The sequence below is a fragment of the Schistocerca nitens genome, chromosome 3, assembly GCF_023898315.1.
Source record: "Schistocerca nitens isolate TAMUIC-IGC-003100 chromosome 3, iqSchNite1.1, whole genome shotgun sequence".
In the NCBI taxonomy this organism is placed as follows: domain Eukaryota; kingdom Metazoa; phylum Arthropoda; class Insecta; order Orthoptera; family Acrididae; genus Schistocerca; species Schistocerca nitens.
In genome coordinates this window covers 422641505-422656579 of record NC_064616.1, presented here as the reverse complement: position 1 = coordinate 422656579, position 15075 = coordinate 422641505, and the positions used below count along the sequence as shown (strand labels likewise).

Genomic DNA, 15075 nt, shown 5'->3' with positions numbered 1-15075 from the left:
AGGGAACGTGTACAGGAGTGTGGCCCGAAGCAGTTTTTTTGCGTGAAAGGCGCTCTCAGTTTCTAGTAACAAGGTACCGTTACGCAACATGGTACAAGACTTGACAGATCCGGCTACGGCATCTACGCCCTTTTGGATAACAAAAGGGTTGACAGAGGAAAAATCCTTTCCATCCTCAGATCGAGAAACTACGAGGAACTGTGGGACAGGCGGTAGTACTTTTGTCACTGGTGGCTGGTCGAGTTTCCGTTTTTGGGCAGAAGTCGAGAGAGAAGAAGAAGAAGAGAAATCCATTGCGGAGGAATCCCCCATAATTGCCAGCATCTCCGATGGCGCGCTCCTTCCTTGTGGGAACTCTGTCAGAGGGAGCAGGAGGCGAGGAGCAGGAGGCGAGGAGCAGGAGGCGAGGAGCAGGAGGCGAGGAGCAGGAGGCAAGGAGCAGGAGGCAAGGAGCAGGAGGCAAGGAGGAGGAGGCAAGGGAAAGAGTAAGTAAGACAGTGAGATGGAGAAGAACAAAGAAAGGAACCAACCAAAGGAAGGAAGAAACCAGAAGAAGTGAAAAACCGAAATGACCGCAAATATACGTCGTGGAACCGTCCGTCTCCGGACGCAGGCGCTAACTACCCCCTTGAGGGGGAGGGACTCCTTTTAGTCGCCTCTTACGACAGGCAGGAATACCTCCGGCCTATTCTAACCCCCGGACCCCCAGGGGGGGGGGGTTTGAGGGGGGCAGTGCACAAATGGTTTAATTCATACCTAACTGGAAGAATGCAGAAAGTTGAAATAAGTGGTTCATGTAATGTTAAAACAACAGCTGATTCCTCAAACTGGGGGGGGCTATCAAGTACAGGGTCCCACAGGGTTCGGTCTTAGGTCCTTTACTGTTCTTGATATACATTAATGACTTACCATTCCACATTGATGAAGATGCAAAGTTAGTTCTTTTTGCTGATGATACAAGTATAGTAATAGCATCCAAAAACCAAGAACTAAGTGATGTAATTGTAAATGATGTTTTTCACAAAATTATTAAGTGGTTCTCAGCAAACGGACTCTCTTTAAATTTTGATAAAACACAGTATATACAGTTCCGTACAGTAAATGGCACAACTCCAGTAATAAATATAGACTTTGAACAGAAGTCTGTAGCTAAGGTAGAATTTTCAAAATTTTTAGGTGCGTCCATTGATGAGAGGTTAAACTGGAAGCAACACATTGATGGTCTGCTGAAACGTCTGAGTTCAGCTACGTATGCTATTAGGGTTATTGCAAATTTTGGTGATAAGAATCTCAGTAAATTAGCTTACTATGCCTACTTTCATTCACTGCTTTCGTATGGCATCATATTCTGGGGTAATTCATCGTTGAGTAGAAAAGTATTCATTGCTCAAAAACGTGTAACCAGAATAATTGCTGGAGCCCACCCACGGTCATCCTGCAGACATCTATTTAAGGATCTAGGGATCCTCACAGTATATATATCCACTTATGAAATTTGTTGTTAATAATCCAATCCAGTTCAAAAGTAATCACAGTGTGCATAGCTATAACACCAGGAGAAAGGATGATCTTCACTACTCAGGCTTAAATCTGACTTTGGCACAGAAAGGGGTAAATTATGCTGCCGCAAAAGTCTTTGGTCACCTACCAAACAACATCAAAAGCCTGACTGATAGCCAACTAACATTTAAAAATAAATTAAAAGAATTTCTAGATGACAACTCCTTCTACTCATTGGCTGAATTTTTAGATATAAATTAAGGGGGAAAAAAATTAGTGTCATGCAATATTTTGTGTAACGTAATATCTTGTACAGACATCTTTTATTAACCTGACACGTTCCATATCATTACGAAGTGTCGTATTCATGATCTATGGAACAAGTATTAATCTAATCAAATCCTAAATCCTCTTTGCCATGTTTCACGTGCTACCATTTCTAGACTTTTATTCAGTATTCTAACTCGATCTGGCTATGACTAAAAGAAGATCTGGCATCAAATATATATCTAAATGTTAATGCACACATTATTGAATTTATTTATTTATTTATTATTATTACTTATTATTATTTATTTATTATTATGCTGACTGTTGAGGAGATAATTGTGGCTGCCGACCAACAATATGTTAGAAACGAGTCGACGATGGGTTGTTAGATTTGTAGTTACATTTCTTGCATTCATGATGCTTAAAAATACTGTAACATTAATAGTTTCTGTTATAATGAAATTTAACTACACTAGAGACTAAAAACAGTCTGTAATTCATCTTAACTGAATTTCTTGTTGACTGATAAAACTTCTCATAAGAACTAATGTATTCCTGCCAAGTCAATATTTTTTTCGTGTTAATAGCGAGTTTACACTAACCATGTTATACCGTAAAAATTTATTAGCAATCTTGGCTTGGAAGAGTTTCAATACTTCACATAAAAAACTATGAAAGATCACTTATCTCTGCTGACAATGTTAACAAATATGAAATAGCCACTAATTATCAATGTGAACATAATACACCGTGTGCCTGCTCCTGTAACATTGAAGAGCATGACCACTCTAGGGTTACGAGTCAATTACTCACAAAGTATTGAACTTTGTGAGCTATAAATTTGGATGCCTTCATTTGATCATGTAGGAAATGTGCACACAAAAGTTGAGCAAAATCTGACATGGCAGAGTGGTGACCCCTACGTCATTCAACAGTAATGAATTTCAGAATGAGGACCTTTGTGAAATCCATGACAGAAAAATAATTACTGTGTTAATTACAAGCATAGTTACCCAAAGTTTGTCTTTGATACTAAAATTTAAAGGTGTGTGTTATACTGGCAGCATGAGAAATCCGGAAGAAATCAAATAAAAAATAACTTTAAAGCTCAATGCCTTCAAGCCTTCAATGGCTGTGAAATCTTTCCATGGTTAATATTATGCTGTGGAAATATGACATCTGGTGCTTGGTTCTGCTCTGAAATGTATGGCTTGAAATACCGATGCCATCAGCCTAATTTATTGAGGTGCACACATTATTCATCTTTCAAAGAGAATGCAAGTTATATCACAAGCACTCACAGATTTATATTTTTATAGTTTAAGCTTATCATAAAATAGGTATGTAACTAATAATCTGTACAATTATAAACTATGCATTCACAAACATACATTAATGAGAATGGAAGGATATTAATAAAGCCCGATGTGTGTATTTCCAATATGAGGTGGAATGACTTCTTACAATTAATGCTGATTGTCAAAATGAATTACATGAAAAGGGGGAAACTAATAAACAGCAAAACGCTTCTCAAAAGCTGTTATGTTTATCTCCAAAACTGCAGCAAAAACAAAAATTACATTTGAAAATAAAGTTTTCAAGTTGAGACTTACCGACAAACTTTCACTGCCAATTAAGTGCACGTGTTCAAACACATGAAGGAGTGGCTTTTGATCTTGCAATATTTTCGACAGTCCCTGTAACAAAATGTGTTTCAATTCTTCAGCTATTCACTACAGAAAAATAACATTAAAGTCATCCTGACTTTCATAAAAATTATAACATATTATACAGTGGTAATACAATCAAATCTGTATTTCAATGACCATCTGTTTCCATGCAAAACTGTTTGTGCAAACAGAAAGTGCTACTGTTTCAGTTCTATCACACAATGCTGCACTCATTAAGTCAAATAACATTTGAAACAAATTCCAAATAACAGTCATTTTACTTGTGGAAGACGCATCAATAGGCTTTTCATCTAAATGAAAGATGATTTACATCAACAAAAGTGAGACTAATTGGTTCTTGAACAAAAAAGGGGGTGGGGAGGTCTGAAATGTTTCATTTATTTATTTTTTTAGGGTTCAAATGTTAAGTGATTTAAGACTTAGATATTACTTTCTCTGTTGTGAAATGCTCAAATTGCAAAACAGAAGAAAGAGTCAGCTCAGCAATGGGGCGACAAGCTGTTTCATAAAAGTTCTGCCTGTATGAAAGACATATTAACTTCCTGTATTCACTGTTAGTTGGAAGTGATGGAAACCAAAATAAGCAAAACGACAGATGTTTTATAACAGCTATCAGCGTGTAATTACAGGACAGAGACATCTGAGCAGCACAGGTACGATTACAAAAACTTTGCCAGTGTATCAGTAAAAGTTAACTGCTTTTGCTGTGTAATTAGCTGTGGAATGTAAAATACGCCCTGTAGCAATCAATGATAATGTTACAAATAAAAAGGTAGACTATATCTGCAAGAGAGTTACACATAAGCTGTATTGAGAGAAAAGCAGAACAGAGATGGTATTTGTAACATACAGAGCTATGCAGTCTACAGTCCATTCTTTCATAAATATAAAATGGCCTTATTTTCAAAAATTTAACTTAATTTTAAGTCCAACCAAACACTGCACTTCGTACTTTTTTCCATGTTTTACAACACAAGAAAATTTAGTCAAGCAGAAATTGTCTTGAATATGACTGAACAATTAGTGGCAAAGTAAATCATTCTTTATTATAGCCTATTATTATTTTTCCTGTAGTTAACTCATGTATACATACACTCAGATTAGTAGCAATAACTGACGCATAGCCATAACAATTGTCGACAGAATTAACTAATTATGTGAAACACCTACGAAACCGATAATTTGAAAAAATTCTACAAATTTATCTATCTAAAACTAATATGCATAATACACACAAAAATCCAAGAAATTTTGTTATTTTCATGACATTATATACGTTGACTTTGCCAGATCATAAGCGAACTGTCATCTTTCAACCTAACTTAGGCCAAAGCTTTTGACTCTGTCAACCACTTACTAATTCTACACAAGTTAGAGAGATATGGGATTATGGACAGGGCATTGCAGTGGTTCAAATCTTGTGTGTCAGAAAGAACACAGATAGTTATTCTAAATTCAAATGGAAAAAATTTATTCTTGGACTGGAAAAAGATTTGTACAGGGGTCCCACAAGGCTCAATTCTAGGGCCTTTTTCTTTTTCTGCTGTACCTAAATGATTTACCTTTAAGCACTGATGTTCGCTCTATTTTATTCGCAGATGACACCTCAGTTTTAATTGAAAATGACAATTTAGAACAAATTCACAATACTGTGGAAAATATAATGGGAAATAATTATGGCTTCAGCATAATGGATTAAAATTCAATGCAAAAACAAAAAAAAAAAAAAACACAATTAGTGCAGTCAGTGCTAAAACATCATCAGCATCCCCCATAAAAATAGTGCACGGCGAGGAAATGACTGAAGCAAGTTATGTAAAATTTCTAGGTCTAAATCTGGACAAAAATTTAAATTGGAAGGCACATGTAGACTTCTTAGCAAACAAACTAAACAGCCTAGCTTATGTGATGATTGTCTTATCTGGTTCCACCCTTATGGACACCAGGAAGATAATCTACCACAGCTACTTTGAGACAATAATTAGATACCAAATAATTTTCTGGGGAAACTTTAGGAATAGCCCTAGATTATGTACTCTTCAAAAGAGTATAATAAGAAACGTTTTTAGTCCAAAAAAGAACATCATGTCGCCCATTATTTAAAAAAATTAATAATACTAACCATTCCTTCTCTGTACATCTACGAAATTTTTATCTTCGTGTATAAAAATTAAAACTCACTTGATAATTTTCATTTCAATCACAATTACAGTACTCATCACAGACACAGCTTCAAACTTCTCTCTCATAATTGAGAACTTTACACTCAAACGCCATTGTAAAAGGATTAAAAATTTACAATAAATTAAATAACACAAATCTGTTTGACCCACTAAAAAGATTGTTATTTAATACACCAGTGAAAAAATGTTGTTATTCAATTGAAGAATTCATGCAGGACAGTTTGGCAATTTGAAAAGAGAAGCAGCAATTGTATAATAAATTGTTAATAATTTTGCAAGCTGCAAAATGACCATAAGTGTTATTTACATTCTTGTTAAATTGTTCATGTCTAAAAATTCAGAAATGCCTGCTTAAATATGTTAGTCATTATAACCTTTTTTACTAAAGTAATCTGATGACTCTCCAGTACAAAAATCTTTGATTTGTAACTGTATGTTATGAGACGAATAAACTACATTCTACATACTGCTTACATTACAAATCAGTATGTCTGTGCCATATTTAACACACTTCTCTCTTTACTGATCCATATCTCCAAACTGTGAGGGTTGTTCAATAAATAACGCCCCAATACAGTAGTAGTAGTAGTAGTAGTAGTAGTAGAGGGGTTTTGTGGGCGCACGACAGCAAGGTCTTCAGCGCCCGGCCCCAATACAGTGCAATGTTCTCAACAGTCCTGACACATGGCAGAGTCGTAGTGAAACATCTAAATACTACCCATTATAAACTCATTACAACCAACACACTAGAATTTCAATTCTTGATTATTGTAAAAGAAACAGTGGTGAACATCCATACATGTTTGTGTGCCATGTGTGGTAATGATGTAGCTTACAAGAGTAGTGTTGGGCAAGAGGCAGAGAGAGTTAAACCTTATGTAAGTCCAGAAACAGAGCTCTGTGACTGGCCACATTTGGGACATCCTGTCACTGCCATTGCTCCAGAGATGGAAAATCGCACAGTTGCCATTACTCGTGCAGGTCAGCACAATACAACTTGACATTTGGCTCTACAGCTATCGATGAGCATTTGAAGTGAGTGTGCAATGACAGACTCTTGGAGATTCAAAGGTAAAATCAAGGTGGGTTCCATGAAATGCTCACAACGGATCACATGATTCAAAGAATAGCCATTTCATCTGAACTGTTAGAGCAGATTAAGCCCAATAGAGAAGCCTTTTTGTCACAGATTGCTGAAGATGATGAAACCTGGGTGCACCACTTTTGGGCAGAAACAAAAATGCAGTCACTGATGTGGCACCTCCTGCAGTCACCAAAGAAGAAGAAATTCAAGGCAGCTCCCTCTACTGGCAAAGACTTGACAGTCTTTTGGGATAGTAATGGTATCATTCTCTGGATGTGTTGCCGAAAGTATTAACCATTAATTCAGAGGCTTACGAGGAGAACTGTTTCCAACACGTTCAGTCTGAAAAAAAATCCAAAAGACATATTGATCCTATATGATAATGCATGTCCACACCCAAGTCTCAGAACTAGAGAGCACATCACCAAATTGTGTTGGAACATCACTGCCTCGCTTGCCCTTTAGCTCGTATTGGTGCAGCTTGACTTTGACCTGTTTGGGAGACATGGTTTCTCCTTGTGGAACACACTTCCTAAAGCTGTGTGTGTGTGTGTGTGTGTGTGTGTGTGTGTGTGTGTGTGTGTGTGTGTGTGTGTGTGTGTATAATTCTGCAATGAAATCACATCTACACACAGGTCAAGAGCCTTTATCAACAGGGAAAACACACACTTGCACAACGCTGGCATTGGACCATAGAACATGATGGAGACTACGTAGAAAAATAGTACATATAAAAGAAACGTTACTGATAATGTCACCAAATTCTAACTCTTGGGAATAAATATGTTCTGAGAAAAAGTTGTGGGGCATTAGTTACTGATCGGCCCTTGTACCATATGAGACTAATGAAGGAATACTGCTAGTTAATGTGTGGTTGGATTACAGCTACTTGAAGATTAAGATATTTTTTCAGGCTCTCCTGTGTAGGTCTTGTATCTGCAGAGTGCTGCTGTATATTGTTGTGTTACACAATCTATGAAATACTGATTAAAATGAGAAGTGAATTTAATCTTAAGACACAGCTTACATTTAGTTAGTATGGAAAAGCCTTATATAGAAGGGAAAAAAAACACCTTGTCCGCAGGGATGGAAATCCACTACAACTCTAGGAATTAAAATAAATGAAGGAATACACTGAAACACAATTTGCTGATGTTCAAGCTTAAAATAAGTATGACCAAATATAAAAAAGGTTAAAACTATGGCTTTTAAGAGATAAATACCCGGTCAAGCAAAAATAACTCTTAGGTGATAAATGAACTACTAAATACAGCTTACATTGATTATGATGTTGTCTGGTGGGGTGATTTTGGGAAGTAGACCAAACAGCAAGGTCATCCGTCCCATCAGATTAGGAAAGGATGGAGAAGGAAGTCACCTGTGTCCTTTCAAAGGTACCATCCCAGCATTTGCCTACAGCAAGTTAGGGAAACCACGGAAAACCTAAATCAAGATGGTTGGATGCGGTTTGAACTGACGATCGCCCGAATGCGAGTCCAGTGTGCTAACTACTGCGCCAACTCACTCAGTAATTACGATGTCAATCACAAAATGATTAAGTACCAAGACATCTGTGGAACAATCCCAACACTACCAAAGGAACAGAGACAGGGGGGCAGAAATGATATTCTAAGAAGTGGTGGCTGCACCTTTCTTTTCCTGTACAATTCACGGAGAAATGCAACATCTCCGCTCGTCATCGAGACAGGTGGGTCCTTCTCAACCTGGGCTCTGAATGACCTGTCCCTCCTTTCCAATCTTCTTCTACACAAACTAAGTGTAATACAAGTTGAAATACTAAATAAGGTAGAAATTAAAAAAAAATGTGTGTCCATTTTATAAGAATATAAGCTGGAGAAAAAAAACAGTTTGAAATTCGTAAAACTATTTATTTCAGCCACAAGTGCACTAAGAATCATTGTAAATCTTGGGGAGAGGCAAATTGGTAAACTTATATTTTCTGGGTATTTTCATTCAGTACTGTCATATGGAGCTATGTTCTGGGGTAACCCATCTTTAAGAAAGTAAGTCTTCATAGCTCAAAAACTCACTGTAAGGTTAATATGTGGTACTCACTGTAAGGTTAATATGTGGTACTCACCTACCATTATCCCACATATGTTTAAGGAGTTGGGTGTTTTGACTACTGCTATATAGTAGATTTCCTCACAAAGTATGTTGTAAACAATTCACTTCAGTTCAAAAGGAACAATAATGTGAATTATTCCAATACCAGTAGAAAAATGACATTCATTAATCCACATTAAGGTTTCCTCTACCACTAAAGGGGTGCATAATACTGCATCCAAAATTTTTGATCATTTAACCCAATGATGTCTGACAGATAAAAACAAACTGAAAAAGTTTCTCCTGGACAACTCCTATTCCACAGCAAAATTTCCCTTTTTGTAATCTATAGAAGACAATGAGTAAACATTATTAACCCAACCTGATCTTTTTTTAAATAAAAAATCCTTGTAAATGATCAGCATCTAGCTATGTTTACAAATGAATGTGTAATGTGAATAAAAACTGACTCGTTCCACATAATCAAGCTTAATCGTCCTAATAATCCATGGAACACGAAACCAGCTAATTTCTGTAATTAATTTGAAACGTATGTACAGTTTCTTCTACTATGAAATCTGGCATTTAATGTGATGCCTGCTACTGTCACCTAAACTCCAGCTTACAGCAAATTCATTTTTCAACTACTGAAATCTAAGTCTCCTTTGTATTTAAAAAATGTGACACACTTGGAACAAATAACACTCAGATCTGACTCAATACATTCCTTGCCTACAATATTCAACAAAAATGCATGCCAACTCCTAGTTTTAACATCCATATGTGCGACCATAGTGTATTTCATACTAGCAACCCGCCCCGGCTTTGCACAGGTATCTGGAGCCAGATGACTTGTATGGCACTATTCTGAGCCTCTTATCAGAAAGGAATGAAGGATGAAGGGTTGTGAGTTGTGGGCCAGTCTGCTTCAAAGTTCAGTATGTTGACTGCCACAATGCTGGATGCCAAGGCATCAGGTGAGAAAATTTGCTATGGCCAACAACAGTATTATGTCAGTCAATGTTTTAAAAGTGCAGAGTGCATGATTTAGGCTCATAGGACAGAGCCTGGCAACACTACCCTTGCTCATGAACCAATCTGTTTATTAGTGAAGGCCATACCAGTATCAAAAGTCCTACAGTAGATAATGAGTTTTGCCTTTACATACAGACAGAAAAAAATACATTGGGGCAATTTAATTTATAGTACATATAGGTATACCTCCCATAGTTCCTTATACAAGGCATTATAACAGTTTTTACGACATTTTTGTTTTGTATTATTCCCTCCCACACTGCCCTCTCCCTCCTGTTAGCACCATGAGAAACATATCTTTTAAGTTATTTCTATTCTCGATTGCAAATGATGTACTATGAAACTATTACTGAGTGCATTAAATTCAAAGATAATTCACGTATGAAGTAAATACGGTTCAAAAGTCTTGTCATGCTGGGACACCGTGAGAACTGAATATGTATGATGCAGTTACTGGCACACCAATGGCTAAAAGTGACTGCTAGTAAAAAGTAAAACACAGTCATGCTGCTGCATTCACTTATGTAAACAGCTGATTAAGTATAAATGCCTCTGTTAGTTGAAGAAAGTAGCAATAAGTCTGAAGCATCTCTGCTATGCATAAACAAATCTGTAGACTATGTTAACAGAACTGCTTTACACTGTCATTTTGTACACATTTCTCTTAATAATGCTATGATTTGTACTGACTTGCTAAATTTCTGTGCACTCTGCAAGAGTAGTTACAGCTACACAGTTCAATTCCAAGGGATTGTTTTTTTATGGGGGGGGGGGGCAGGTTATGGATTAACAAGAGTTTGTTCCTGCATTAGGGTGTTGTTCAAAATGTTTCATTGTTGGTGTGTCTTTGGAATGGCATTGGGTGGGGGAGAAATCAGAGTAATATCTACATTTCATACAGCATTTTCATTTTTTTCTGTATGTAGATTTTCAGCTTCTTTCCACATTTTCTACAGGCAGTCAAAACACAAGGGTATTCACGATGGCTAGCCATCAAACCAACTGTGAGGTATCATGGGTATAGTTAGTAACTTTCTAGAATTCCTTGGCATTCTCAAGACTCTTAGTTTTCCCGGTAATTTATTTTCCTGAAGTTTGGCTGAAAATTTTACATTTAGCGAACTACTGTAAAAGGGTGGGAGGAGTGTCAAACTCTGTCCACTTCCTCTTGATACTCTGTATTAACCAAGTGGTATTAAACCAACATACACTTTTCAACATCACAGATGTAGTTTATCTGTGAATACTGGGCCTATTTGTTTCATCTCTTGCACAATAATTAAGTCATGTAGATGTCACAGATTGAGTATAATACACATCAATACATTGCATTCCAAGTGAGATAGCACAACAGGAGTATACAAGAACATAACTTATGATTTGTACTTCTTCACTTATGCTAATACTGATAAAGTAATGTTCTCACTCTTGAATGTTAACATTTACAGCTTTCAGACTGGCAGTCTTTCACTTTCACAATTCTGATTATGTGTTCTCAAAAGAAACTGCTACTTTCTTAGGAGTATGAAGAAATTTTTTACCTCGACTTTCACCTTCTGTTTAGGAAGGTAGGTTTTAGTGAGTGGGCTGTGTTAAGTTCACCTGTTCATCCCATTTTGCACATATCCAGCCTACTTGTCTTCAAACTGATGCTCATACTATTCTGAGTGGTTCAGACATTTGGTAGGAATAGGTCTTAAGCAAACAATTTTCAGCCTAGATACTTCACTGTCAATTTCATAAAGACTGAGTTATACAAAAGTGAAATACACTCTGCTGTGGAACACCACAGAAGCAATGCATCTCTGTAACTTGTGATTTTGATTGTTGCAAATGAAAAATTATTAATTCTTGGAAGGAACTGAATTTTTGATCGAGTTCAATAGTTATCGAATGCCACTTTCAGGTATTTTGGCTCCTTGCAATTCTACTGTTGAAGTCGGACACATTACTGGTGACAATAAATGGCTGTTTTATTTTTCAGTTTGGACTGAGACAGATCATACTATAATACTTCAGGAAGATGTAAATGGTGTAAATAAACAGTATACCTGGTGCCACTGGAGTCAGATTATTGAGCCAATGCCGCCAAGTGAATACTTGAGCAATGCAGGTTGGTGTCAAAATAGGAATAATGCAGTGTCAACCCAGGCAAGGTCTCAATTGAGATGGTTTTCTTTTATCTTCTTCCAACCTTTTGTAGAACAACAACATAATGAAACATTTTGCTGTTTGTTGTTAACATGGCAAAAAAAAAAAATGACCACAAATAGATGAACTTGTAATACATCATTTATTGGATTACCAGTGACAATGCTGTTCACATAAGTCTATTAAGAAGTCTAAATTTCCAAGGGCTACAGCACTGAATTTTATTGTGTTCAAGTTGCATCAGATTTTACAACATAAGATGGAATAAAATGGTGGTCCACAGCACTGTGTATAGCTGACAAACCTCCAAAACCTATCTCTGTTAACTCATGAACTTTACAGACACTTTTATGGCGATGCAGAAAACTGAATACTATTCTGAGCCTCTTATCAGAAAGGAATGAAAGATGGTGGGTTGTGAGTGGTGGGCTAGTCTGCTTCAAAGTTCAGTATGTTGAGTGTGACAGTGCTGGATGCCAAGGCACCAGGTGAGAAACTTTGCTGTGGTCAACTGCAGTCTCATGGCAGTCAATGTGTTAAGAGTGCAGAGTGCATAATTTAGGCCCATAGGACAGAGCCTGGCAACCGACATACTACAAATGGGTGGGGGGGGGGAGAGGGTTGGAGGGGAATAGGAATAATTAATGGTACAGGGTGCCCTGTATCAACTGCCATGTGCTGGCTTATGGTGTCTTTATTTTGCTGCTTCGAGTTACCCTTTGAACATATCTCTCTCATACTGTACTGCCATAGGTTCAATATCAGTTCAGTGAAAATTTCTGGAGAATGCAGAAACTTGTATATTGTAACTAATAATACAAAACATTAGACCGAACTTAAGATCTTGGAAAACTCCACAGTTTGGGTTTGGTTGCCAGACAATATTTATTATGCTAATATATTCATGTAAGTATATCTTTTTACAATACAATTACTTCTGATTTTAAGTTCTTAGCATTTCTCTGATCTTACAACATCTGTTAATGTTTTTATTATGCACTACGTAACTGTCTCCAGATTTTTTTAAAAAATAATGTGGGATGTCATGTCAGTATTTCTTTTATTGTTGGCATTGGAAAATGAGTGGTTCTCAAACGATTTGCGAGTTTTTATCTTCCTGGCCAGTTTACCATTATGGGAACACTAACAGGCACTCCAAACATGTATGTTGTTATGACGGTAAAACTCAAAGCAGCCATCTGCTGGTTATCATACATAGCTGTGTAGACTGTTGTGAAATTTATAGTTAGTATGTAGTAGCATGCCAGGCAATCTCTCGTGCAGAAGCAATCAAGCTATGTTAAAACAAAACCGCTAAATAATACACATATACATACACGCGTGCACGCAGGTACGTGTCATATTATTTGTAACACGATCCACAGCTACAAGAGCCGAGACAAACGGAAAAGAAGCAGTCTTATTTCAGGCCAACTAAATCTAAATGTACTGTGAACTAAGCAATGATTAACAGAGAGCTTGCTACAAATTTTTTAGAAGCCAAAAGACGTTCTCGAAATGTTGTCACTCCGTATAAATGCACCTGATCTTCAAGAGAGAATAGAATTTTGATGCATTCAGGCTGATGGTAACGAAATAAGCAACACAAGGCCATAAACCTGAACACAACGGTCTGTTATTGCACACAGTATTCGACATGGACAGACTACACCCACATAATTTAACACTGGCTTAACTATAGGAGGTTTGCAGTAACCAATATACAAAAACATACTCTCAATTTCCAATACTAAAGCACACATTACAATACTATAAAACCAAGAAGCGTCGTCGTCTAACCACTGCCCACATTAAGTGATTTCTTCCCTCCTGCGGCATGGGTTCGCGAACAGTGGATGTTTAGATTTTGCACAGCAACTAATGCACATGCAAACATTAAAGTATGAAGAAATATAACCGATATTAACCTTCGGAAACTTCTTGAATAGCACTCTTTACTATGTTATTGTCGTTTCTCAACAGTAACTCCGCAGCAAAATTTACCACTGATCTACTGCTCTAACGCCAGAGATTCATTTTCACAACTGAAGATGCACTTACCTCCCACTACTGTCAGGAAATGACGTCATACTGTTGAACCGCGGGAATCCGTTCTGTGTTTTTGTAGCAACAGACCTATTTCGAAAGCTTTCTTCTCGTTTTCGCTCACAAGTAGCTTGTTTCAACGAGCTTCAGTCAAGTGAGATGCATCATTATGTGAAACGTTCCCAAGGTCCGGTATTGGGCTACTGTGATACGCCGGTCCATAGGAATTCCCCTTTCGATTTTGATTACCTTGCCTGTATGCAACTGGAACCTTATTTCTCATAAATCTACATCTATACTATGTAAATCGTTGTAAAATGCAAGTCAAATAATTTTAAAATCCGAAAGAAAGACACCCGTTAAAAGAGCTCCGTTCCAAGCGATCTATCTGCGTACCTCGCCGATAGTGATGTCTCTGTTATGTGCTCGAGACATTTATTTTGAGTTTCTAGACGTTTCCCGCAGTCAGTCTATGTGAATGCGAGAGTAAATAAATCCTATGGAAATTCATTTCCCTCTCCTTACCGAATCTGTGGTGGGATTCCGTTTATGGTACCTTCAATTTTCTATCCATAGTACCTTAGTTAACGACAAGTAAATTGCAAAGCAAAACTAGTTGTTATCTTTGCCCGATTTGTTTGACGCTGTTTGAGTTATACATGGTCCAGTCACATTAATGTGACCACCACCTACGTTCGACGTCAACGTGCAACAACCACTCACAGACGACAAGTGGCAGCAGCAGCAGTGGAAGTTATATAAAGTTAGCGGGGAGGACTCGGGAAACTGTGCAGTCCTTGTCGCAATGCATAAATGGAGCGATTTATCCGTCGTCATTGGCTTTCGGGACAAGGGTGGAAGCATTTTCGAAAGGGCTAAGTTTGTAAACTGTTCGTCTGCCGCCTAGGCTAAAATATACCGTGTATGCCAAAATGGCGCTATCCAAAACGCGTTTGGCAGCTGTGGTGCACTATGAGCCTTAGATGAACGGGGCTGAACGACGGCTGCGGACATGTTTACGGACGAATAGATGTGCAGCAGCTGTGCC

General features: G+C 37.5%; 1 long non-coding RNA gene across 1 annotated transcript in view; it reads right to left on the bottom strand.

Moving 5' to 3' along the window:
* LOC126248365 (uncharacterized) overlaps positions 1-14039 on the bottom strand; it is a 49902-nt gene extending 35863 nt beyond the window's left edge. The window contains exons 1-2 of the long non-coding RNA XR_007545467.1: positions 13910-14039; positions 3384-3467 (exon numbers count right to left, since the gene is read on the bottom strand). This is a non-coding gene — a long non-coding RNA (uncharacterized LOC126248365). The remainder of the gene's footprint in view (positions 1-3383; positions 3468-13909) is intronic.
* Between the last annotated feature and the right edge of the window lie 1036 nt (positions 14040-15075).